Here is a 27324-nt window from a genome sequence, read left to right as displayed (position 1 = left end):
CGCCTCATTGGCAATAGGTCAGTGGCACAGCCCATGTTCAACTCCTTGCAAGTATTAAGGTTGAATGGCCGACTCTCACTTCCCATTAAACCACACAACATGCATTCTCAGGGTGACCAATAAGATTATTTTAAACAACAATATTACGAACATCTAACTGAACGAACGAATTAGACAAATTGGAGGAAATGCCATAATTACAAATTCAAAAATATTCGGCAGTGAACTGTAGCGCCTCCTACTGTCGGATATGGGACCTTTGTGCTATGGAAGTTAATCTTGTCCTGTAGTTACAACTTGCAGTAACTTTATTTGCTTCTTAGCTGTGGCCAAAAATATTTTTCAATACACCAAGGTGATTCTGCACACAGAAGTTCAGAAGTCATCTCTAAGCATGAGGTCTGACATCTGTCTTTCATACACTATGTTATAATGCAGCCAGTAGAGTAAAGGCAAAACTGCTCCTGAATCTTAATCACACATACATCAGTGAAGTCACACACAGCAATACATTGCAGAAGGTTATGTGGAAAATGATACAGAAACACAGTATGGAGGATCTGGGGATTGTGGCAGCCATTGTACAATATGCAGGTACAGTAGATTTATGTGATGTGTAAGCATGACAGTCCAAGCCTGTGAATGAATGCCGTATTATGTTGCCTTTAACACACCTGCAGTGATGCATGAGTCTGACCTCAGCTGATGACGTGGCGTGCTGCCCAACCTGAACAAGTTTTGCTCATTTTTTGTATGATTCAGAATCTTGTGGACGGGATACAGGTGGTATCAAAGTTCTTTGGCTTTCCTTTGACCGATGAGCAAGTCCAGACCATTGCAAGCGAGAGCTAGCCTGACGTTGTCATACTCATAATTCTAGTCAGAATATGAGTCTGAAAACTCTCCGTTGGGCTGTGACTACGGGGCGTGTTTCAACCGAACTCGTAAAACAAATGCCTCTTCGCTCAATTGGATAGACCTACAACCAATCAGAGCAACGTAATATGTTGTTTGTTGAAAACGAATTAAACCCAAGCGCTCTTTCGTGACGTTGTTGATTACGTTACTGTTGATCATCTGTCCATCATCGTAAAAAGCCCGCCCTGCCCGCCCTGGCAATTTCATTGGTCCGTCCCGATTCAGTTTTTTTGTAGTTGTCCCCAATACGAGACCCTCCAGACCCAACTTCCCGAACAATTTTTTTTGTGGGCGGGGAGAAGTTTGGCTGGCAGCCAGGCTAAGCGAGAGCACCTTTACAGCTCAACTCATGGTGGACATGGCAGCGTGTTTTTCCGCAAATGTACTTTCTCTTAACAGTGTATTTAACTGTTCTTTCTTTAACAGTCTCTCTCATTCAGTCAGTCAATTTTTCAACATTTTACCACAGCACATACCTATGGCCAAATGCAACAGAACATTTTAAAGAACAGATTTAATACCGTCATATGTTGAAGCAGTTTTTATACATTAAGTGGCAATTTCAGTATCAAAGTGCATTTGTCTTTATAAAAGCTACTAACAAAATCCATAGTTTTCAGGTGTGCTTTGGTATGCCAAGCTAAAGGAAAGCAAAACATGACTCAACACTTCACATTCTTGAATTTCTTTTCTGTGGGGGTCAAATTACGTCTTTCGAAAAGACTTTATTATTCACATCTCTTCTGAAACTGTCAAATGTTGATGCATATTCAGAATATATTTTTTATCTGTTCATACACTTTGGATTTGTGTCTTCACATGACACTTGGTACAGTATGCATTTTGTATAATGATCTTGTTATTATATTTTTTATTCTCTTTGTGTTTGACCTTTGATCAGGTGAAGTTGGAGACTGGAAAACCCATTTCAGTGAGGCCCAAAGCAAGCAGATGGATGATGAGTTTCAGAAGCACTTAGCACTGGTACTAAACTGGGGGACAAATTAAAATATGATGTTTACTGCAAGTAAATTATCCTGAGAACTCCATAATCCACTTAACGTAGTAACATATACATTTTATTTATAGTAGTGTAAATTATAGAATGCACGTTGTTCTACACTTTTACTTCCTATTTGTCCAAATGAGGGAGTCAGATGGCTGAGCGGTGAGGGAGTCGGGCTAGAAATCAGAAGGTTCCCGGATCGATTCCCCGCCGCGTCAAATGACCTTGTGTCCTTGGGCAAGGCACTTCACCCTACTTGCCTCGGGGGGAATGTCCCTGTACTTACTGTAAGTCGCTCTGGATAAGGGCGTCTGCTAAAAAATGACTGAATGTAAATGAAACACACAATCAAGCCCCAGGTGTGTTCGAACAGGAGTGTGACTTCCCTGAAGACTCAGGTGTTCTTCCTGGACACAGGAGGCTATTCTACCTGGCACAGGGACACTGAGAAATCAAGGTTAACCCCAAACCCTGGACAGAGGGGCTCAGCCTCAGTGAATGTGACGTGAAAGGTGTGCAGATAACCTGTAATCAGACTCATCCCCACTAGAGATGAGCCCAATGAGGGTGGTGTCAGCAGAGAGCAGCGTCATGCCAATGTCCTTCTGCATGTCATTGTTACTCAGTTGTTACTAGTTTTCTCAGGGAGGAGGAGTTTAACTTGATGTTTGAGGCCAGAGAAGCACAGCCTTGCTCTGTGAACAGACAGCCTGACAGCCTGTAGAAGGTTGTCATTACAAGAAGGATTACAAACACTATTGTGACGCGCTCCTAGTTGTAGTGCTGCTTTGTTGCTCTAAGTTTTACAAGTGTTGAGAATTTATTTGTTACAATAGATTATTCACAAAGAAAGGTTAATAATAAGTTAACATTAAGATTGACAGTTCCTGTGTGAAATACATATGTGGTTAAAAACATACAGACAGTTAAAATGTCATTGGATTTGGGATTTGTATTGATTGGGACTTCATTAACCAAGATGCACTGATTAAGTGTAATGTACGTGATACATGCAAAGGTTTATGTTTTGGCGCGAAGCCATTTTGTTGATTATTGCTGAGCAAGCACATAGCACACACTGTATTTTAGGCTACTCTTTTATTTCAGTAAAACGTCAAAATAGAAGCTACGTCTCACTTCGTTATTCATAGAGTCTAAGAAGATAAATGTACAACAACAAGACAGTGATTGGAGGTGTAAGGAGGTTGTCTGGCTGATTACCTTCGACTACAAAGCTCCCTATACCTGGAAAATATAGCTGGTTTATCCACTTTGTATTGATGACATGGTTGTAATACCAAACACAATATTCTTTCAAATGAATAACATATGTTATACATGTATGGTCTACACCCCCTGTTGAGAAACTTGTTTTTTCCACACCCCACTACTTCAGATGAAAGTTTGTGCACAAAATACTTAATATGAATAACCAACAATAAACGAAACATGGTTTTGTTATTCTTTGAAGTCCTTCAAGTAGGCAACAATAACGCTGCTAGTTTAAGAGCATTATTCATACAGCCTCTAGGTGGCGCCATTGCGACATGAAACAGGTGGCAATAAAACTTGGTTTATTGACCAAATAGAAATGTCACCTTTCTGTCTAAAACGCATCGTTTTGGGAGAGACGGCGCTTGGTATCCATGGTGTACTTATAGACATATCATCATGACGTCATGGGGCAGACAGGGATTGTGACGCGCTTTACCAAATTATAAGAACTCGTTACACAATCAAATCAGTCATTGATGCTCTGTAGACAAGTAGCGAAAAGCGTTTGATTCTACTTTTTCCTCGTTGGTAAAGTGTAATGGAAATGTACATTTATTTTAGTATTTCCTATTTTCTTCCTCGTTTGTCATCTTTAAAGAAACATGGATGAAATCCCAAAGCATTAACAACTTTGGCGACCTAAACAGAAGGTACGTCTGGTAAACCTAAAGTAAATAAAACAATTTAGACTGTTAAGAAACATCGGGAAAAAAAATTAGTTCTGTCATTTAAAAAAACAAATCAGTAGGTGAATGCAGTGTTCAGTATCGTTAATCATATCGACAGGACATCACTTGATAGTTCCAGATAATCCTCAGATGCAGAAGGCCTATTAGACAAGGTCAAACGCAAAGTATATTTCCTTGCACATTTCCTGTTTAACCAACCAATCTGTCGAGCACGGGTCTCAATCGATTAAATGTCAATCATTATTACTTTTATTATATTACTGTTACAGTTACTCTATTCAGTTGCTTGTTATTGGGAAGCAGTATTTTTAAGCAGTATTTGAGTACGACCATGGTATTGTACGTATAGTGTTACACCACTCCAAGACACTTGGGTGTAGAAAAGTTGAGCTCTTTATTACCTCCAACAGGTACATACAGCAACTTTCAGAGCACAGTAATACTTTCAACTGCCTAACTGAAGAAAAGCATTTTTCGAACCACTCGACCTGTGCCGTGCTCTCTTTTTTCTGTATCTCGTCCGCACCAGCGCCACCTTTTGGCGGAGATGTACAGACAATTAAATCCAATGTAACTAAATCAACTAAACATATATTAAAACAATTCTACTACTGTTTTAGACAGTTCAGCCAACACTTGTTCAAGTGCTACAATCCTCCCCTGCTAAACAAATGTTGTCCTCAACACTAGCTAAGTATTTTATACCAATATGAACCAAAATATGTACTTTTCATGTGACCCAAACAAAATACCATATGAGCAGAATAGAAAAAATGTCTCACAGTGCAAGTTCACTTTATACAATACTGTTGAACCAAAAGGTGATACAATCAATTTGTACCCAATACTCAGACCAGCACATAGCTTATAACCTTGTTGAGTTGTTACCAATAGCATAAGTATTACATTTTACACTAAACAGGTGTTACTATCTCTTCTCTCTGTACTCTGGAGCTTTAACTTAGACAGTAACCTTACGCTGACACGCATACTTTAGCCAGTGTCATTTCAAACCCATTTTCTGTCATTTTACCATATGAATTGTTTGTAATGCCCAATATTTGATCAGGGAAAGTCACAGTTATGGTTAAACCAAGTACAGTAACAATTTTATATATATATATGGGTAGTTGACAAATAAGGGTGAAGCAGTATTTTTTTAATAAAGTTCTAATAAGGATTACAGTTGTATGAAATTATGTTCAAATGCTGAATTTTATTTTTTTGTTCTATAGATTTTTTTGTATAATTTCATTATTTTTGAAGCTTTTCTTATAGCTTCAGCCACAATTTGTCCTGCGGTGTGACATGTCACCATGACAAAATTAAAATATTTTACTATTATTGATTTCAAGTACAGCTTAGGTATGTTTAAAGTTTAAGAAGTACTCTTTCAGAATGTTCATTAAAATTCTGCATATGACTATTTTTCACAGCTGTTTTTTTATTTGATTATTCACTTGTGCCATATTTTATCACTTACTCTAGTGGAAATATTCTATAAAATGAAAAAAAAACATAATGAAAATGTCTGCTTTCTTTTTGATAGTTAAATTATGCAATATTTCCATATGTACATAATAATAAAAGTTAGTTAAGATTAGGAAAAGTAATTCAATTGTATTTGAAGTGATGTCACACCACAGGACGTGCCGTCACACCACAGGAAGAGATGAGACATTGTATGAACTTTATTGGTAAAATGTATTAAGTACTTTTGTAACAAACAAATCCATTTGCATTTTTAACTTAACATCTGTCAACAACAAGACTTACTGAATAATCAACATGTTAGAGGCATCAGTCGTCAAAAAGAAGAAGACAAAACATATCTTGCTTCTCAGTAGAATGTCATTGAAATCATGTTAGAAAAAGCTGTGTTGAACATGATCCAATCGAGTTGGTCCAATTTTGCCACTCTACCACAGGGCTCAGGCTCAGATATCCCCCCAATTATGTTGGTACGAGAGTAATAGATGCGATCATCTTTGTCAGGCCACTGGAAAGTAATCTTCTGTCCACGCTGAACCATACAATTCACCTGTATGTCCTCTCCCTGAATATCTGAGATTTGGCCAACATATCGCTTCTCATCATATTTGACAATGATGAACTTTCCCACCTGCAACACGTCTTGGTCACCTTCATCATCTTCATCTTGGGAGGGAGGGACTGTGCTCACCTCTTGACCTGGACTGTCAGTGGTCATTGTGACTTGTTTGACGTTAAAGCAGTCACACACTTTGGGATAGTTGCAGAAAGAACTGACTTCCCTGTGAAATATTTCCCCCGGTGTCGTAGTGAAAATCTGGTGTGTGCCCAGTATACCCTTCACAGCTGGTAGGACAGGAGGGAGCAGTGTGTCAAATTCAGCAATGTCCTTATCCTCTATCCATTTAATTTGGATTTTCATCTCATCTTTGCTGGACAAGAAGTCAAACAGTGCCTCAGCAGTTTGTAGATCATGTCCCCTTAGCACAACCTGGTCTGCCATCCGCTTCACACAAGCTCCGACCCCATCAGGAGCCCCTTTTCCGTGACTTCTTTCACTGTAATTCCATGTTACACTCTGGAACCCCCAGGTAAATGGCACAGTGCTCATCAGGAAACAATTGGTCTTATTGCGGTACTGCGTCACAGGACCATCCCTGATTACATGGAGTGACTCAAACGGTGAGCCATGCTGGATCTGGAGGTCCTCAATGACCGGCTGTAAGTGAGCCCACACAGCACGCTCATCGTGCCTCAGAGACTTTGATATGGTTGCAAAGCTCTGAGTGGCCGTTTTGGTGTATGCTACAACTGTATGGAGGGTAACCTGGCTCCTACTTCCACCAAAGTGAAAAGCTTGTATCTCAGTATTGAGTTTACAAGCATAGTTTTCAGAGAAATCTATATGTAAAGCTAAGTCGTTCTCCTGCAAATTTCCCTTCAACTCTCTTATTTTCCAAGGCATGTTGGAAGGCCTCTGCAAGTTGTCCCAGTGTTCCACTCAGCCCTTTCTTCACCCAGTTTTTGTACACCTTGTCACCCACAGTCACATCTTCTCGCTGCCACTGCTCCCACCTTGCCAATTCAGAGGTATCAGGTGTGTTGAGCTGCACCTCATCAAAACAGCAGTTTGTGCACAGCCTCTTCATACACTGCTGATCTTCAGCATTGCACGTGATCTCAGACAGAAGATGGGAAAGGCTCTTGGTTGCGATCAGGCGTTTACGTACCAAACACTATGAGAAGATGCATGTTTTCATGCTGATAACACGCACAAGTATTCCTGTCTGTGGGTCTGGCCTCTGTGATGTGCTTGGGCCTGTACCTCACAAACTGACGGTATGACATCTGATGCTCCAAGGTGCATTCCTGGCTGAATTTGGTGTGGAGCTCCAATAATGTGTTGGTCAGAACACGCCGCTGCATTTAATTGTTATGCCCTACTGTATCCTTTTTTCCCGCAAAGAGCCTACTGTTTTCATCTCTGGTTAGAAAATGAATAACTTTTTTTTTTTTTTTCTGTAGCAAGCTTTTTCTTTGCTCGTCTGGTGCTGGATTGACGGGCAGATTCCTTACTTTTGCCCCAGCGATGCTTTTGGACCCTCATTTTGCTGTTCACTTTTCTTATGCCATCCAGCTCTGATTTAAGCGTCATGTTCTCTTTTTCCAGCTTCTTGACTTTGGCTCTCAATTTGGCTTGACACACTGTTTTCTTCCGCCTATTGCTTGGTGGATGGGCTGAGGGAAGGTTATGGCTGATTGTTGACAGAATTGAAGGACTTGGAATGGGAGATAGAGAAGGAGAACCATGCACAGGAGAACCATGGACAAGTCCTTCAGGTGATGGGGGAGTCATGTCTAAAATAGCTGCCAGATTTTCTTCCTGTTCTTTGCCTTTGTCTGCCTCCATTCTTCACGACGCTTTTCTTTTTTTTGTTTTGGGAGGCAATTTATATTTCTTGGTGGAATTTCTCCCTTAGCTTTCTTTTCTTGATATCTGTTGATAAAGCAGAGACAGTTGTTGCACAGTTTCTACACAAAGTGTACATTTTAAAGAAAGCCTCAAATAAGCGCAGCTAGTTCTGGCAGGGCAATCGGGCAGCGCGCGTCAGTCAGTGATCGGGGACGTAAGGCGTCTTACTCCACCTTCCTTACTCCTCCCACTACCACACCCATGTAGCAGCGCATATCCATTGGGCCACGTCCGATAAGGCGTCTTTAAAAGACGCGCGGATATGCACACACTCACCCCGGTCGTTGTATGATCAGTGCTGCTGCCAATGTGTTTGTATTCCTGCGTTGTCGGTTGATGCTTTCGCCTGTGTTGCTGTGTCCGGCTCTTGCGATCCGGGGGTGACCTGTTGTTGTTGGGGGTGTTTGCGGGAGGTTTCGGGCATTCGCCTGGATTCGCAGCCTCTGAGAACCACCCCGACGGCGGTAGCGACGATGCAGGTAGCCAGGCCCGGCGTAACTCGCGTCAGCTCAAAGATCGCTTACTACCAGGATTGGCGGTTCAACGCATCCTGGACTCTACTATGTCTTGGTCGTGTCTCTTTCCTTGAGTGTAATCATGATGAACTGCACGTTCGTGGAGTGCTGCAAGGCCGCTCCTTTCTCCTTCCTTCTCTTCCCGAACGGTGCCCGCTGAGAATGGTCTAGTCCAGGGAGGAAGACCCGGTGCAGTTGGCCCCTCTGGACGTCGAGGTCTCTGGCGGAAACGAGTGCTCGGGTCGTCGCGCTGGAGGAGGGGTCGACGACAGCGGTGGATCCGCCGATCCCCGGTACTGCTTCGGAGGCGCTCCCGTGGCCTTCGACTTCGCATTGACTTCAGGGGAGGAATGACGTTGTACCGTGTCTTAGGACACCACCGGCTGGTAATCAGGAATGGCTTACCCGAATGAGAGGGTTGTGTATCTGCGGCTCTTTAAATGGATTGTATTGCTTGATTGCCATGGCATTCAGTAGTATACGCTGTGCAACGGAATACTCGGATTTCGGGAATGTATTAGCCGGTGCTTACGTAACAGCTTGCCAATATTGATCATTGTAATTTTCTTTATTTCAGGGGTGCGCACTGATCAATAGAAAGTGTAATTGAGCAGTTAGCCAGAGACGCTAAATTTGTCTGCTGTTTTCGGGCAGATGTTAAGGCAGCCAAATTACTTCAAACGTCAAATACATACTAAGGTGAAATATGGTATCCCTATATTATCGGTTAACCAGTTGAGTAGCGTCACAGTATCTGTCTGTCGTCGTGTGTGGGCCCACAGCGTAGACTACCATCTCGGATGTGTGACTTCGGCCATTTCAAATGAACCTCCGGTTCTCTAGCTCTATGCACTACGCTGGTGTGGCAAAACATGTAGGCCTTCTGGCAAGAGGGTACCGTAACGGTAAACACCAGCGTCTAGCGTTGCTAGCTACGAGTGTCATGCTAGGTACTTGCCGGAAGGAACAAGCTAGCAAGCTGTGGGCCCCACTCATGCTGGGGGAGCGTGGGGATAATTGGACTCACGCATCTAATGTGTTGAGTGTGACTGCGATACATTGGTCATTTAGCAGACGCTTTGTTCCGAGTGCCAATATTTAGATTCACCGCGAGTACATAGGTTATCAGTTACGAGAAACCAAACGATTGCAACGGTCCCTCCTGTCGTCTGTTCTGAAGGACTGGATTTAACTCTGGCATTCACATCTCAAGTAGACAGCCATTTCTCAGGCTGCCTGCAGGTCTACGACCGGTGGTCCGTGCATTCTGCTGCATGCCTCTCAGTGGCACCTAATTGGCGTCGGTGGGCGGCAGCCGCAGCGGCCCGCACACATCGACACGCTGTCGGTGGCTCCATGTTGGATCCTGGTAATGAGCACCAGTCGGCATCGTGCACCTGCTGGACGATTGTCAAGATGTTCCGTGATCTCCACCCGCGCTGCCTCTAGGTGTCTCGGCATTTCCTGATAGCGTTTCATGCTTGCGTCGTTACCCTCGGAGCGTGTCCTCTGCGTCGTGGTGGCCACTCGGGCCCCGCTTCTATGCATGCATCGTGCCCCAGAGTTCGTGTCCCGTCTGTTGGACTTCTCAACCCGTGCTAGTTTTCATGATGGTGTACACGACTGGTGCGGTCGGATATACGTTCTGGGTGGGCTGTGCGGCCTTTGGCGCGGCGTCGGTTCTTTTATCACGATTCCGTGGAGTTGTCCTCCGCCTCGATTTTCGTATCGACGCGGCTGCCTCTTTAGGTTGGGGGTTATCGAGCTCTCCGGACAAAGCCTTATGGCCACGGGGTTACTTTCTGGCTCTTGAGACGTATCTCACGGCTTTACACAAATTGCATTCCATCGTGATGCTTGTTATTGCGTAGGAAAAGTTAACTGTTATAATATTGAAGCAAGGTACACATCATAAGGAGGTCTGTGCATATCAATCTAGTCAGACTGCTCACTTGGACCAGAGTGTGGGAATCTCATTGCGCACCGCATTCTTTCAGGCTATAGAGACGGTGTGGCGCACTGTCTTGTTCATTTCAGGAGTTCCGATAGGCAAGCATGCCGCCATTTCTTGGACGGTGCTAGACCTTAGGCCGGGGTGAGTGCGCGGTGCACATGTAGGCCTATGTTGTCTGCCGGCGAATACATGAGGACGTTTTTCAATCCACACTGATGGATGAAGGATGCAACTTTGTGGTCTAAGCAGGGGCAATGAGCGCACAGCGCAGACGTGTTACACACTGGTATCGGGGTGTTCAATTAAGGTGTTGGAGCCCTCAGCAAGCTGCTGAACGGGCCAAGAGAGCAGAATTTGGATCAAGATTACGTCTACTATCATCTACCCATCTTGCACATAGGCCACTGAGGGTTATGTTGGCCGAGGGCCACTCATGTGAGCCTTCCGTGACATTGCTTGTCATAGGGCTATGCTCTTCAAATTACTGGTGTCCGACTGAACAAGGGTACTAGGGCCCTATACGGCGATAACACTCGAGTCAGTGTTTTCACAACCTTTTAATGTTTCACGGTGTGGGGAATTCACCACTATTGTGCAGTGAACGTTTAGTGTCCTGAACATTCCAACCTGATACTTTGCAAGGTACCTCTATTGTGATTTCTCGATCTAACTGCGTTTTGTCCACTCTCCTATGTCACGCCGTGTCGCCTGGGGTGACGCCTTCCGAGTCCCGCCTTCCGAGTCCCTGTTGTCACCGATGCCGGCAAGGCCATGACGAAATCCTGGTTCGCTCAACGATTCGCTGTGGGCTGTCCCAGGATTGGTATACATCGCAAAGCTTCCGGATTGGGGCTGCCACCTGGGCATCTTCAAGTGCCTAGCCACGCTGGAATGATGGGGACTGGTCGTCCTTGGCTTACGAGCGCCATGTACGCCCCAATGCCCTGGACATCGTAGGAGTCCAGAGATCTATGAGCTTGACGTGAACGAGCTTGCGGCCATGTGGTCAAAGGACTAATCGCAGTGTGTCAATACACGAGCCTACATTGCAGACGGTGACTGGGTCGGCTTGTTAACCCATAACAGTAGAATATCTCTTTAGATCTCGGTTTAGGCGTGGTGATCCGCAGACGTGCTCTGATCTGGTAGCTATCAATCAGAATCAATAGTGTCTGAATCGAGATATCTCTAGAGATGCCCTGGACTCCAGGGAACGGCGGGTGCTTTGCCGACACATTTGTTTATCTCATTCTCACATAGGAACACTGATGGTACAACATGCGCCTCGCGTACATCTTTGGGGTTGCCGACGGGCGCTAGAGGAATGGGTCTCTAGAGACAGCTGTAACTCTGCCCTGTATGGATGAGAGGTTACCGGATCACAAGCATTGTAGAATGTCCCTGTAGATCTTGGCTCAACACTGGTGATCCGCAGACGTGCTCTGATTCGGTAGCAATCGATCAGAATCCAGCGTCCGAGTCAGGATATCTGCGGAGACACCCTGGATACCGGCCAGGGAACAGCAGGTGCTCTGCTGACACTAGTCATTCTCACTAGATAAGCATATCTTCGTGTTCCGGCGTACATGCTGCCTTTGTGTACATCCTGATGGGTTCGCTGATGGGCGCAAAGAGGAGCAGCTCTCTGGAGGTAGCTATCTGCCCGATGTCGGATGAGAAGGGTACCGGGGAGATGGTCGGTGTATTTGGCTTGTCGCAGGTTCACCTTCCGTCCAGCACCGGGTCTGGACGGGATGTGCGCGTGGGACGGCTCGGTAAACCGCACATCAGATGGTATGTAACACGATGGATATGCACACATAGTCTTAGTCATCGTCAATGTAGCATGACCCCCGCATCCAGAAACGCTGTTTTTGCCACTAGTACGTACGTAGTGGGATGTCAGGGGGTCCTCCTGTGGCTCAGAAGCAGCGGCGCTCCGCTCTACACATAGTCTGCATGGCGGAGTGGTGGCGTGTGTTTGGGGGGTTATATCTCTATTGCTCCCTGCCTCATATGTCATGTATGTATGTGTTGCATCGAGGAGGCAGGGAGTGCTTCCCTTAGATCATCCACTCCGCCAAAGTAAATCTACATGTCCATGTCATGTAACAATAAATGCTCAAATCTAATACGTGATTGTCTTGACTGAAATAAGCGCAGCTAGTTCTGGCAGGGCAATCGGGCAGCGCGCGTCAGTCAGTGATCGGGGACGTAAGGCGTCTTACTCCACCTTCCTTACTCCTCCCACTACCACACCCATGTAGCAGCGCATATCCATTGGGCCACGTCCGATAAGGCGTCTTTAAAAGACGCGCGGATATGCACACACTCACCCCGATCGTTGTATGATCAGTGCTGCTGCCACCCTCCACCGTCCCCTTCTCCCCCATGCTGTCTGTGTATCTATCCAACAGGGGGGTTATATCTCTATTGCTCCCTGCCTCATATGTCATGTATGTATGTGTTGCATCGAGGAGGCAGGGAGTGCTTCCCTTAGATCATCCACTCCGCCAAAGTAAATCTACATGTCCATGTCATGTAACAATAAATGCTCAAATCTAATACGTGATTGTCTTGACTGAAATATTTTTCTCCCTCCCTCCCTCCCAGAACAAGAGCGTAGCTGAGCTGCAGGAGCGCTCGAAGGAGGTCATGGAGTGGGTTCTCAAGGTGACCAACGAGGTGGTCCTGCCCGCCATGGCCCTTTACCAGGTCCTCCACATCCGCAAAGACCAAGATGGCCGCCCGCTGTCCGCCGCCATCTCCTACAGCAGCCGTGACTCCCACAGTGACAGGTCCTCTTCCGCAGGGCTACTGTCCCCAGCCAGGCCTGTCACTGGCTCTCTGACTGGGATGGTATGTTTCAACCCTGCTGATTCTCCCCAGGACCAGGCCTCTTTTCTGGGCTCTGCCCACCCCTACGTCCCCCAGGGTGTTCTGAGAATGATTTCAGAGAGGTTCCACCCTCTGCTGATAGGAGGGCAGGGATCCAGGCCCCAGAGCAGGCTGCTGGGTGGCAGGCCTCCGATGTTGGACTCCGATAGGCCCACGGAGGAGGACGTCCTCGCCACGGCATCCCTTACTGTGGCAGAGATCCTGTTGAAGGTGCAGGCGGTGATGGATAAACAAGAGCACGATGCAGAGGACAAGCTGTCAGCCTGTGTGGAGGAGCTCTACGAGTCTGTCATGGGAGAGGTACTGGAGAAGTTTGCACTCCACCACCCCGGCTGCTTGCTGTCGGACTGCCATGTGACCAGCATCTCCCAGGACCTGATATACAACGCCTGGCAGGACGCCAAGGAGAAGATTCAGGTCCTCGCCAACAGTCACACCGATGTCATCAATGAGCTGGTGTCCCCGTGGCCCCCGTCGTCTGCCGACACAAGGGAGAGGATGGAGATGGCCTCCTTCCTCACTGGCAGTGTGGCGGAGGCAGAAGAGATGGAGAAGGCGATGGCTCCGCCCAGCCGCGTGACATCACCGACCCTCTGCTCCCTGAAGGAGAGCCTCTCTGGAATCCTGGCCCGCCACGCCCTGTTCCAGAGCCCGGGCGTGGTCCCCACGGAGGAGAAGCTGGAGCTGGTGAGGATGGTGGGGGGTTTCCTCCAGGAGATGGAGCCCACAGAAGGAGGCTCTTCCCTGGACCAGCCCCAAGAGGCCTACGAGGCCTCCCTGGTCCAGATCGTGGCCACGGCCTGCAACGTAATCCACAACGTCAAAAACCTGAAGAACTTCCACGCAGCCCAGCAGCTGATTGGGCAAGTGGAGGTGGCTGACTTCCTGCAGCCTGGAAGTAAGACCTTCACCATGGTGGTGGAGTGTGTTAGCCAGAGCCTGCTAGGAGACGTTGCCGTGGAGCTGGATGCCCTGTGGAGGAGGAGGAGCCTGGAAGCCAGCAGCAACAGTGGGAGGAGCAGCAGGAATCAGGAATGCCTCCCTCTTGACACCCGGCAGGAGCGATCAGTGGAGTGCAGCTCTGCTAGCAAGGAGGAGCAGGAGGAGGAGGATCCTCAGAAGAAGGAGGAGACCGCCCCTCCCTCCTCCAGGAGCACTAACGCCTGGAGCGAGGCTAGCAGTGCTGCCAGCTGCCAAGACCTCAGCCTCACCGCTGAAAACATGCTGGACATCATCATGCGGATGGCCCACTTGGCCTCCAGATCCTCCCCTGACGACGACGACAAACGCGATGGAGGCTCCTCCGTCAAATCGTTCGACCAGGAGGAGTACGACCTGGGCCGCCTGCTGGCATCCCACAGCATGTGCACCAGGATGTTCCAGGGGAGGATCCAACACTTCTCCGAGCTGTTGATTAACTGCATTTATCAGCTTCTCCTGGACACCCGGATGGGACGACTCCCCTCGACACCCCATTGCCGCTTCGAGCCCAACTTCCAGAACCTGGAGGACAAGGAACGTCTGGACCAGGAGCTGTTCACCCCTCTGCTGTACAATTTTTTCCAGACGGCCTTCAAGAGCCTGATGGGGAACCTTCTGGGCGAAGAAGACCTCACGGACGACCACCGGGCATCCTGCAGTGATGCGTCCTCGGACGGCAGTGACAGAAGCAGTGACAGCAGCAGTGACAGCAGCAGTGACAGCAGTGACTGTCCCTCCCTGGACTGGTCCCGAGGGATGACGCCGGGCCCCAGGCATGGGGTTGAGGGTAGTAGGAGATCACAGAGCAGGTTGAAGCCCTCCTGCAGCCAGGATCAGAGGCGCGCGCTGGAGGCCATTAGTGAGGTGTTGACTACCCAGGTGGGAAGTGACCTCTACAAGACATGCAACGACCCACAAGAAAACATGGTTGTTGTCCGCAAAGGTAGAGACATTTTTTTACCTTTAGATTTGAAAAAATGGTAACTATGCTTTTGTAAGACATAATAATAGTATTGTAGTTAACAGACAAAATATGATATGAGAAAAGTAAGGTTAATAGTGTAGTTAAAAGTGAGTTTTCTTGTGCCAGGCCTTGATGCTGAAGCCATGGCCAGGGTCTGTAACCTAGCCAGCTCCTCCTCTGAAGACCAGGAAGTGACAACCGGAAGTCTCGATCCAGAGTCAGGTCTCACCAGCCAGCAAGTAGGACAGCCTGAGATGGATGAAAACGAAAACGCTGACTACCCTGATGATTTCCACGAAGAGGAAGAAGGGTCAGATTGCCAGACAATTGCCAAGGGTGCATTGATCGAGGAAGAAGAGAAGGATGAAGATATTGGAGCTGCAGGCGTCCCTGAGGAGGTCCAGGATCATCCCTCCCTACCCGTGAGCCCCTCTGAGACCCCCTCCCTCCAGCCCGGGGAGGTTCTGATCCAGGAGAAGGTCCTGATGCCCCCCCGGCCCAGCGCCCTGCACCACCAGACCCTGCATGACCTGCTGCACAGGCTGGTGGGACGCCTGGCCCTCCAGGGGCCCCTTCGTTCCTGCTTCACCCCCACCAACTCGGAGATAGAGTCTGTCCTCTTCCAAGACGTGAGCTGGTTTCTCTGGAACCAGGCTGGGATCGGCCTCGTCCTGGAGCACGAACCCCAGAACCCACTCTTCGGTGGCGCCGACGCCCTAGACGCCATGTTTGATGCGACCTACGCTGAGCTGATGCTCTGTTCCGATAACAACAGGGCCCAGGTCCACTCCGCCCTCCAGGGAGGGGCAGGCATCGTCTGCATGGCCGAGAACGTTGCCACGGTGATCTGCCGTCACGCCGAGTTTTGGCGCCCTTCTGCCGTGTCGGGTGAGAATCCTGATTTGGAAACAGGTTGTGAGGAGAAGGAGAGCGCAGAGGACTCTGCTGGCTTGGAAAAGGCCGGTGGAAGTTCCAGCCCCTTCACATGCAACAGAAGCTTGGATGAAAGACTTGAGATGGAGTCTGCTGGCTTGGAAAAGGCCTGCCTCTCATCCTCCTCCACTTCCCGGTCCTGCTACTCCTCCTCTTCTTCCACCTCTGTTCTCTCCTCTCCTTCGTCCTCCAAATCCTCCACCAGCTCCTCCACCTCCAGGGGCTCCATGGATCAGGCCCCCAGCCCAGAGAGACATCATTTGGGAAAGACCGACACCCCCGTCCTCCAGAGATGGTTCACACTGGTAAGCTGAAAACAACACCACACACTAGCACTAGGTCGAACTGACCTGAGCTGAGTCAGCGATGAGAAAGGACGACATGTGACAATCTCAATGAATCTGTGTGTCTTTGCTCTCACTTCCCAGAAGAAAGAGAAGACTTTCTGTAAGGATGGACACAATGTGGCTGCCAAGGGAAGAATGACAAGCAGAATATTCAAGACAAACAAAGTTTCTCCCTTTAGCGCTGAACGTGAGATCCTGACTGCATATTTGCTCATCTAGGCTTTCCCACTATAGTTGGCTCTCCCACCATTTCACACACACAGACTTGCACACAAACACTCACACACACACAGGCATACAGATATGCACACACACACACACTATTTTTAGGTGAGAGGTCAAAGTGCTGAAGTTCTGTGTGATGTCATACCCTGTTGTGTGATGGTGTTTCCTGTCCAGGTCCAGACCTTGGTGAGTCCTCCATTGCTGGAAGAAAGGAGAAGAAGAAGAAGAAAAAGTCTTTCAAAGCTTTCTTCCGGGGGATCACTACAGCTCTCTCCAGGGCTTTCTGCTTTGGCTGCGTGAAGGATATTCACCAGTAGAAAGCGCCACCTGCTTAGTCAACTGGCTGGCAGAGAAAGAGAACCTGTCACTACGGCAACAACTGTAGCTACTTCTCTCTTCTTCAGAAAGTGTAACCAATTTTCTTAGGATATTCCAATAAAAACCACTGGAATTTCGTTTATATCTCCTTTGTAATCGTTTAAGCTGTTTGTGTACAAGGTTGTGACATCACCATGTCAGGACTGCAGCCATACAGAGAGGCTGATTAGCATGTGTTTAGAGTCATTGTACAAAACCACTTAACATCAGTGTAAAAGTTACCTTAAACATGAGCTTTTAAAAAACTTTTAAATACACATGACCAAACTACGTATTTTAAGAATGCTACTTGAGTTAGTTCAGAATAGTTGTTATTATTCCCCAATTTAAAAAGAGCCTTCTTTTGTAATATAGATTGAAACCCACCACCGTTCTTCTTTATTCCAAGTGGTCTTGCTTGCCTCTGCTCACACATGTTTACCTAACGCACACACAGAGACACACACAGTCACAAACTGTGCTGGTTCCTTCGCGCCAGATATTGATTTATGGTGTGTGAGCCACTCTGTTTGATAACTTGTATTTTTGGAGCGGTTGATCCGGTTTGCAGTATATTGGATTGCACACACGCACACGCACACGCACACACAGCACAGAAAATGAACCAGAACCATTTGACCTTTTTTGGAATCTTCACAAACTTGATCTGCTAACAAAATTCACACTTGAGAATAGGACATTATTGTCATCCAAAGAACAGAGCTATGAGAAAGGGTGAGAAAAAGAGAGAGAGAGGCAGAGAGAGCCACAGACATTTCCGATGACCACTTGTAGAGTTTGAGTTTAATGAATTCCTGACCTGGAAAGAATTGCTGCATGAGTTCTTATCACCTGGGGGAAAGAGTTTTGGGACATCATGTTCTGAGGCTGTGTTGTTTCAACTGTGATTGTGTTTCGGAAACAATGTGTGGGTTGGTATATTTATAGTTAGTACTTATAAAATAAAAACTACAAATGCTACACTGCTTTGCTTACAGTGTTATTTTCCTTATTACAGTACACAGTATGTATGCCTTCTAGCCTCTAGCCTGCATTGTATTTCATCTACCGTGCACCGTCCGGGAATCGCGAACCCAACTTTCTGCTAGAAAGTTACGTCACTTCCTAACCTCCCCAGATCCACCTGGTAACAAGGAGTGAGCTAATGATAGGAAGAGACTGAAAACAGATGCATCTTTTAACTAAACAGTTTAATACAAATATGTCTGATATAGGCTACCCCTATATTACTAAACAGCTAAACAATATTCCAAAGAGCTAAACAATGTACTAAAGAGTCAAACAATGTGAGATATCAAATAAATATAAATATAAAATATAGATAAAAAAAATAAAAAAATATGAAGTCGGGCAGCGTAGTGCAAAATTGTTGTGGAAATGGTGGATGGACCTTTACCCTGTGTTCTGGCCCCCTCTTTCACCAACCGTCTCTGAAGGAGGGGATCCTTCACTGAATTGCTGCTTATTAAAATGCCACAAGGATACAACTTCACTTACTCCATGTTGTAGGCTACCATTGAGCTGCTGCCTGCAGCCATCCCCATCTCCCCCGTGCTGTCTGAACAATTTCGGAGCGCTACCATCTTTGTACTACATGACATCTGACTCATTCAGTCTTCAAACACCGAGGAGAGAGGACCTCTGAAAGTTCACTTAGGAAAGCCTTTTGTGTTGATATGTGTGAGGAATTATTTGATAAACAACAGGTTTACAGCTGGGAGAGGTTGTCTTTTACAAAATGATGAAGCCCATGTCACGGACCGCACGGCGTCTGAGGGCCGATGCATCACAAGACGCACCTGTATTGTGTTTAACTCATTAGCATGGCCATATAAGCTGAGCTGTCTCTGACTTCGTTGTGGAGTCTACAGTGCGTGTCCACTACAGCGGCGCGAAGCGGCGGCTTCCAATCCATTTTCAATTAAACCGGGCGTTGACGCTCGCGTCCGCTCCCACAATGCCCTACACCAGCGTCAACGCCCGGTTTCATTGAAAATAAATTGGTAGCCGACGGTCCGCACCGCTCCGCTGTAGTGGACACGCACGGTTAATTTTGTTTTCGATGGCCATCGAAACAGAAGTGTTCGAATCAAGGTATTTAAAAAAAATATGTCACAACAAGCACCCAAGCCCTGTTCAAGATTAAATACACCCCCAAGTGTCCAAAAATTAACATTACAGCAGTAGCGCCAAACGTGACGAACATTTGCATACTTGTGGTCTCGATTTAGTATTTTAGCATTATTACATTATTTATAACGAAGTACCGGACACCGTTAGCTCGTAATGTACAAAGAATGTAAGCAGAGAATGTCTAATATATATATATCCTAAACAGGCTCTCTGGTATCTTAAACCATAGAGATAATAAATGTTTATGTCTTAAACTAGGAAGGAGCACTGCATTTGGACCCTTCTCGGCTCATCACTGACTGTTTCAGGAAGAACGTTCCATGCTCATTCCGTGTTGTAGCCCAAGTATTATGTGTCGCCATATTGCCGTGACGCATGCTCAGGGGTGCAGCGGAATGGCCCAAGGCTTGATCATAAAAAATAAAAAATAAAAAAAACATTTTTTAATTTATTTATTGATATTATATAAATATTGTTTTTATTAATAACTATTATTATGACTATTCAGTGTTTCCCACAGATTAGAAATCTAATTGGGGAGGGGTGGGGGTTGTCAGACCGGGTGGGGGTGGTCGTAATAATTCCTTCGTTAATAATTTGTTACACAGTTAATTTGTTAATAATTTGTTACATTAAATATTAATCCAAAATGATTCACACCTTCACAAATGAACAACAACTAACATATAATTTCTGCATTAAGCATGTAGCAACGCTAGTGCTAAACAGCTATTTAACTGGTCGGCTCCATGACGCCGAGTAAGTAGCTAGCTCTTGAGACTTCTCACCAAAAGAACGAAGGGGAAACTTCGAGTACTGTAAGTCGCTCTGGATAAGAACCTCTGCTAAATGACTAAATGTAAATGTTAGTAAGGTACCTAGCGAAAAGTAGCCGCAACTTTCCTCGACTTTTAGCTACGGCACTAATGCTGAAGGCTCGCTGATATAGCTGTCGGTCTTACTAGAACGGCATATGTACTGTATGCATTGTTGCTAACGTGTGCTGATGTTGTGACTGTGTGCATATGTGGGAAAGACGCATCAGTAACAGAGAGACGGAGGGAGAGCAGGGGAAAGGAAATGCAGCTGAACGAATACGCTGCATGTTTTAACCTAAATAGCGATTAAAAAAAAAAGGTTTTACGAAACGCAATGTGTGGCGGCCGGTGTTGATTCTGTGGCGCACCGCCACAAATTAGTCTATGTGTGGGAAACACTGCTATTTGCGGCACAAACAATCGGCTACAGTTCACAGTTGATTCAGGGCTTAACGTCAACAACAGTTCTTTCGTTGACTTCGTTCGTTATTCCGTTTTGACAGCAGATGGAGGAGTGCAGGTAGGGGCAATGGATACGTTTTTAAAGAGAATGCACTTCCACAGGAACAGACATCTGAATCAAAATCAGTAAAGAGAAAAAAGAGGCATAGTGACTCTCCAGTAGGTAGGCCTATACATGTATACCTGGTCTGCAGGGAGACGTTGGCTAGTGCAGCCATTGTGCCTAGCAAATTGGCAAGGCACCTGGAGACCAACCACCCGGCACGCCATAACAAAGACATTGAATATTTTAAAAGACTTAAAACACATAATACCACACAGAGTGAACGTATGCTATACCGTGCGTGTGTGAAGGCACAAGAGGCTCGTTTTTTTAGTTGACGAGTTGTTTGCTAAATCCAAAAAGCCTCACACTTTAGCAGAGTCGCTCATATTACCAGCCTCCAAAAAATGGATGAGGTAATGCTAGGGCCAGATGCTGCAAAAGAAAAAAAAACCTATCTGAAAACACGAACAAACGTCGCATTGATGATATGTCGGAGGACATGAAATCTGTATAGAGGGTTTCCACCGACGTCACATTATGGGCGGTAACCCGGATGCGCGGCCATTGTGGAGGCACTCGGTGTAAACAAACTGAACAGAGTGCATGGAGTATTGTGCGCTTTGGATACTTTAAGTGAATATAGCCATGTTTAAACAACCGAAAAGCTCATCAAAACGCGTCCAAGATGCAAAGGCATTGAGGGAAGGACTCGGACCACAAGAAAAGACACAATATTTCGAGAAATTACGATTTATTGGCGGTGCAGATGCTAAACTGCCCTAGCCACTGGTGGATCGACTTGAGGAAGTCCACAAGACCATCAATGTTCAAGAATGAACAACAAAGCTTCAAGAGAACCAGTTCTTCCTTTCAAGATTCCAGGGTATCAATAAGAACATCATGTTTTACACAGGCGTTCCAAAGCAGTGTTTACAGCCCACTGCAGAAAACATGTTAGAGTGGAGTCAGGCACTGTACAAAGAGGATGATGACATAAGTCAGGGGTTTAGCATTATTAAACTGGCAACCATTGACCAACTTTTCCCTTTTCTTAATCGTTTGAGGCAACGTTTTCCTGTACAAGACCTTACAGTGTGCTTCAATGTGTCACAGTCAACTGTAAGCAGGGTCTGTATAACCTGGAAAAACATACACATTTTCATGTTAGGATCACTTCCAATTTTGATTTCTAGAGAAACTATAAACTAGCTTATGCTTCCTTGTTTCCACAGTACTTTCCCACTTACAATAGTTTTATTGGGCTCACTGTATGGAAATACATGTGATACAACAAAAGTTATTAACATTGAAATACTGACATATTCTCACCACAAAGTTAATCGCCTACCACCTTTAAGGGCCTAATTGGCATCAGGCAAAGTGACATTTTTCAGTGACCTGTATACAGGTCAGTCTGACAAAAGCTTTGTCATCAAAGACCTTCTATCTGAAATAAATGTTTCTCTTGTGATCCCACCCCTTTTAGGCCTAAAATGGACATTTCAGCCCAGAAGAGAGCGAATAGTGTCTTGCTGAGTGAACACCGGGACCGCCGCATTGACTGCAAGTAATCAAGGCTGTTGTTTGTATTGCGTTTAGCTAAAACTTGGTCTCATAGGTAGAACTTAAGGGACAGCAGTTAGATAACTAGTATATACTGGTCAGAGTAGCTAGCCAGTGTGTCAGTTTCAGGGTACTCAGGGTATCGAGCCGCCTTTTGTTTGACAGTAATTGGGGGCGTTGTATCTGTGCATTAGCATATTTAAGGAGGCTAGCACTGCAGAGGCAGCCTCGTCTGCCAGCCTCGGCGCACAAAGACTCGGTCAAACAAAGACAAAGGAGTCTGCCTGCGGGAGTCCACCGAGGAAGGCTGACAGGGCCGGATCACCTCTTCTGATAAGCATCACCCTATTTATATTCTATTCTACCTAGAACATATTCATAGCTAGCATGTGTTTCCTTAGAATTCCTGTTCATTACACTACCCGTAGACGTAGATATGTCACAAAGTATATACGGTCAACTTCTAACCTTCACTACCGATCCAGATCTTCTCCACCTGCCCTCTCTCTTTCTTTAGGGCTCTGGAACTGCCAGTCTGCTGTGAACAAGGCAGACTTCATCCCGGCGTTTGCATCCCATGCTTCTCTTCATGCCCTTGCTCTGACAGAGACATGGATCCGCCCAGAGAAAATTGCAACTCCAGCTGCTCTCTCCGTCAACCACTCCTTCACTCACTCACCCTGCTCAAACGGGCGGGGTGGTGGGACAGGCTTGCTTCTTTCCCCACATATTAAATACATATCCACACCACTCTCTGTTACTGCCAAATCATTTGAACACCATTATGTGATGCTAACTGATCCTATCAATGCATGCTTAATTGTTCTTTATCGACCACCAGGACCACTAGCTGACTTTGTGGAGGAGCTGGACATGCTCCTTAGCGTCCTCGCGGATGATGGAACCCCGCTGATGATCCTTGGGGACTTCAACATTCACTTCCAAGGAACGCAGGCCGTCGACTTCTTGTCTCTCCTGACTTCCTTCGACCTGACGCTGCTGAGCACACTGGCGACCCACAAGGCAGGCAAACAGCTAGACCTCATCTCGACACGTAACTGTATCACTGACTTAACCTCTGTAACCCCACTGCACATTTCTGATCACTACTTTATCTTTATTTTACTGCAACTCGCTGCTCGCCTGTCTCCCAGCATGTGCAACCCGCCCTCTTCAAAGGATTGAGAACACAGCGGCCCGCCTGGTCTACAATCTACCCAGACGCTCCCATGTTACCCCGCTCCTCACCTCTCTCCACTGGCTACCCATCAACGCCCATATCAGATTCAAGACCCTGGTACTGACCTTCCGAGCGGTGAACGGGACTGCACCCGACTACATAAAATCTCCTGCAGCCTTACACCCCCACCCGTCACCTACGGTCTTCTTCAGACAACTGCCTGGTGGTCCCACCGCTCAAGACCGCTCGGTCCCAACACAAGCGCTTCTCCTGTCTGGTCCCCCAATGGTGGAACCAGCTCCCCACCTCCATCATCCATCTGCTAAATGAATACATGTAAATGCAGAAGAGGTGAGAGACACTATAGCCAGACTATGCAGTCATGTCGCAATAGCCAGACTAGGCAGTCATGTCAAGCGTGCCATTAAGGATCAAAAGAGTATTACATATTTGAGTCTTACCCATGACAACAGTGAGCTCAGTTAACCAACTGATGACTGTGTGTGTGTCCTTTTAAGTAACTAAGTAAAGGGCCTCTGTTCAACAAGAACAGGTCTTTGTGGGGCGGAGTTTGACTGGTAATGGAGTAGGGCGTGTTTGACTTGAGCTCCCGCCGAACTGCTGCAATTTTAAGTTATTTTGCGCTTTACATTACAGAAACTTTGGTGATTCTGCTCTGAACCTGTTTCTGAACCAAGAAAAGTGTCTATATGTGAGGTAATGGCTGAAAAACTACGCAAATATCAGTACAACGGATCAGTCGATACTAGGCCTAACACTGCCCCGACACCGAGTTCAACCGTCACCCGATCTCGGGTGTCTCCACCCGCTTCAACCAGCCCAGAGAAGATGGACGCTGTAGCCTTGAAATCCGACATTCTTCGCACGCTTAAGGCGGACATATCGGCGGTGATTAAATCCGAAATGAAAAATGCGCTTGCCGAGGACTTCAATGCCCTCAAAACCGAAATCCAAGCGGTTAAATTGGAAATAATAAACAACACAGCAGCGATCCATTCGGAGATGGACAAAATGAAGGCTACTATCAAGGATGTGGAAGGCGGGCTATCGACGTGGTCGGACGAGGTGACAACTTTGCAGTCTGTGGTCGCTGACTTGAAAACAGAGGTAGCTGGGCTAAAAGGCAAATGCGAAGACATGGAGGGAAGAATGTGGCGGTGCAACATAAGAATTCTGGGAGTAGCTGAGACGGATGGATCAAGCTCTACTGTGTCGGTGTCGAGGCTGCTGAGAGAAATACTACAGCTGGATAAGGATGTGCTTGTGGACCGCTCGCATAGAAGCCTGGGTCCGAGAAGACCAGATGGGAAACCACGCGCCATCGTAGCTAAACTCCACTATTATCAAGACTGTGTCTATATGCTGAGCCGTGCGCGCTCTCAAGCTCCGCTGAGATTCAACGGGGTCTCGATCGCCATATTTCTAGACTATACTGCAAGCGTCGCCAAGGCCAGGGCTGCGTTCACGGAGGTTCGGAAATTGCTGCACAAACGCGAGGACGTCCGATTCGGCATCTTATTCCCAGCCCGACTACGCATCACACATGACGGTAAAGAAAGAGAATTCACCGATGCAGAAAAAGCGATGGGCTACGTTAAAAAGAACATCATCTCTACTGAGGCCTGAATGTTATTGAATGACTGAGCTTTATGTAGGCTACGTTATTCCAATTTAAAACCTAACCCCATGGAGCAATACTTATTCGGTTCACATTATCTTCAGCTGCTGTCATGTGGGGTTGGTCATCCTCGGTCATGGGTAAGTGATGCTCTGACTCATTTCAAGGGCAACTTTGTGTGGACAATATTTTCCTAACTTGTGTTGCTGTGAATAATGATCATACCAGGTCTACCTTACTACGCGGAATACTTGGATGTACTGTACAGACTTCCTCTCATCTTATTTTCTTGTATAGCCTGTTTTGATAAACAGTGGCCTACAGCCTATTGGTTACCCTTTGTTATGAGCCTGTGATGCCCTGTTACTTTTTATGAGAAGCGTACAATATGCATCTTAAGGTATCTTAAGGTTAATTGCTTTTGCCATTGTCTTCAGACTAATTTTCTTTTTCTTTATGATTTATTTTTTATTTAAGAGCAAAATTTGATTTAATATCACAATGCGCTATCTGAGTTACTTCCATATAGGGGGGTTCGGCGGGAGCCTGAGCAGTTTGCTCTTTAGTGTCCCATACACAAGCACTAAATGTGTGGATTTGTTTTGAAGGGATATTGTACTCACCATGTTCTTGTAGGTGTAAAGAGGGGGGGGGGGATGTTACCAGACTTTTTTATTGACCAGACTTACCCTGTCGGGTGTCCGTTTTATATGTCACTGCTGTCATGTTGTGGCTTGTATAGGTTTCAGATGTATGACTTTTCCCCTAAATATGTCTGGCAACTATAGTTCCAGAGGGTTGGATGGCTGCTCAGTCAACTTTGTGAGTTGGAATGTTAAATCACTCAACCACCCAGTGAAACGTAAAAAAGTACTTTCACATTTGAAACAGCTCAATGTTGATATCGCATTCCTTCAGGAGACACATTTACTTACAGTGGATCATTTTCGGCTGAGAGGGAGTTGGGCAGGACAATTTTATTACTCCAATTTCCATTCCAAAGCTAGAGGGGCAGCCATACTTATTAATAGAAACACACCATTTACTATGACTAGTGTAGAGGCTGACCCCTTGGGGCGATATGTTATTGTAGTGGGACAACTTTGCTCTTTACCAGTTATCTTGGCCGATATATATGCGCCAAACTGGGACAACCCTGGGTTTTTTTCAAACATTTTTTCACGTCTACCAAATATGTCGTCGCACCACCTTATTCTTGGTGGTGACACAAAGTGTACACTTTCCCCGGTATTAGATCGTAGTTCATCCAAAAAGGCATCCCTGTCTAAATCAGCACATTCAATTAAAGTATTTCTTAAATCATATGACGTTGCTGACGTGTGGCGATTTCGCAATCCTACCTCCAGAGAATACTCTTTTTTCTCCCCCGTTCATAAGAGTTACTCCCGTATAGATAATTTTTTTCTTGATAAAAGACTTCTTCCTCTTGTAACCAAGTGTGATTACAAAACAATAGTTATTTCAGATCATGGTCCTCTAGCTATGGAAATGCGTATCCCTAATATACAGTCCATTTACCGTCCCTGGAGACTTAATTCTCTGCTTTTATCAGAAGAAGCCTTTACTAAATTCATATCCTCTGAGATTGCATCATTCCTGGAGATTAACCAAACACCAGGAATGTCTTCTTTAACTGTATGGGAGTCACTTAAAGCATATTTACGGGGCCAGATAATCTCATATTGCGCAATCAAGAAAAAGAAAAACACTGCACGCCTTAAAGAGCTGACGGATGATATTCTTAAATTAGACAGACTATATAGCCATATGCCCTGTGCCGAGACAATGAAAAAGCGTATATTTTTGCAGACCGAGTTTGATCTCCTGACAACACGACAGGCCGAACACCTTATCTCTAAATCGCGGCATGGATCCTATGAGCATGGGGAAAAGGCTGGGAGAATACTTGCTCATCAGTTAAGGCAACGAACTACCAATCAGACCATTCCTGCTATTAATGATGAGCAGGGCTTGAAAAATACTGATAGCCAAAAAATCAATTCTTGTTTTAAAACTTTTTACCAGTCACTGTACACCTCCGACTCTAGTGTAGAGCCTTCCTCGTTGGAAGATTTTTTTGGAAATGTACAAGTCCCCTCCATTAACCCTGAGGTGGCTGATCAATCGGAGGAGGACCTCTCAACTGAGGAGATAACATTAGCAATTAGATCAATGCAAGGTGGCAAATCACCGGGGCCGGACGGTTTCCCCACAGACTTCTTAAAAAAATTCTCAAAGCAGCTCTCCCCTTTATTGTTAAAAGTATTTGAAGAATCTCTTTCGTTGAAGTCCCCACCACCAACCATGCGACAGGCAGTTATCTCTTTAATCCTTAAAACAGACAAGAACCCTCTCGAGTGCGGCTCATTCCGTCCAATCTCCCTTCTTAACACTGATGCCAAAGTTCTTGCTAAG

At 46.0% G+C, this 27324-nt stretch overlaps 3 protein-coding genes across 4 annotated transcripts in view; 1 reads left to right on the top strand and 2 right to left on the bottom strand.

The window, feature by feature from the left end:
- LOC124471378 overlaps positions 1 to 17470 on the bottom strand; it is a 257270-nt gene extending 239800 nt beyond the window's left edge. Inside the window, exons 1-2 of one of the 2 annotated variants that reach the window (XR_006956517.1) lie at positions 17414 to 17470; positions 16815 to 16870 (exon numbers count right to left, since the gene is read on the bottom strand). The gene's annotated coding sequence lies outside the window, so the exon portion shown is untranslated. Of the gene's footprint in view, positions 1 to 16814; positions 17182 to 17413 lie in introns of those variants that run through there. The other variant, XR_006956516.1, reaches the window with a different exon arrangement.
- LOC124471292 (NACHT, LRR and PYD domains-containing protein 12-like) overlaps positions 1 to 27324 on the bottom strand; it is a 1476309-nt gene that overhangs the window by 722304 nt on the left and 726681 nt on the right. The gene's annotated exons all lie outside the window — the stretch shown is intronic.
- LOC124471300 (NACHT, LRR and PYD domains-containing protein 12-like) overlaps positions 1 to 27324 on the top strand; it is a 479590-nt gene that overhangs the window by 164512 nt on the left and 287754 nt on the right. The window lies entirely within an intron of this gene.

Source organism: Hypomesus transpacificus, chromosome 9 (assembly GCF_021917145.1).
Source record: "Hypomesus transpacificus isolate Combined female chromosome 9, fHypTra1, whole genome shotgun sequence".
Taxonomy (NCBI): Eukaryota; Metazoa; Chordata; class Actinopteri; order Osmeriformes; family Osmeridae; genus Hypomesus; species Hypomesus transpacificus.
This window is presented reverse-complemented; position numbering and strand designations above follow the sequence as displayed.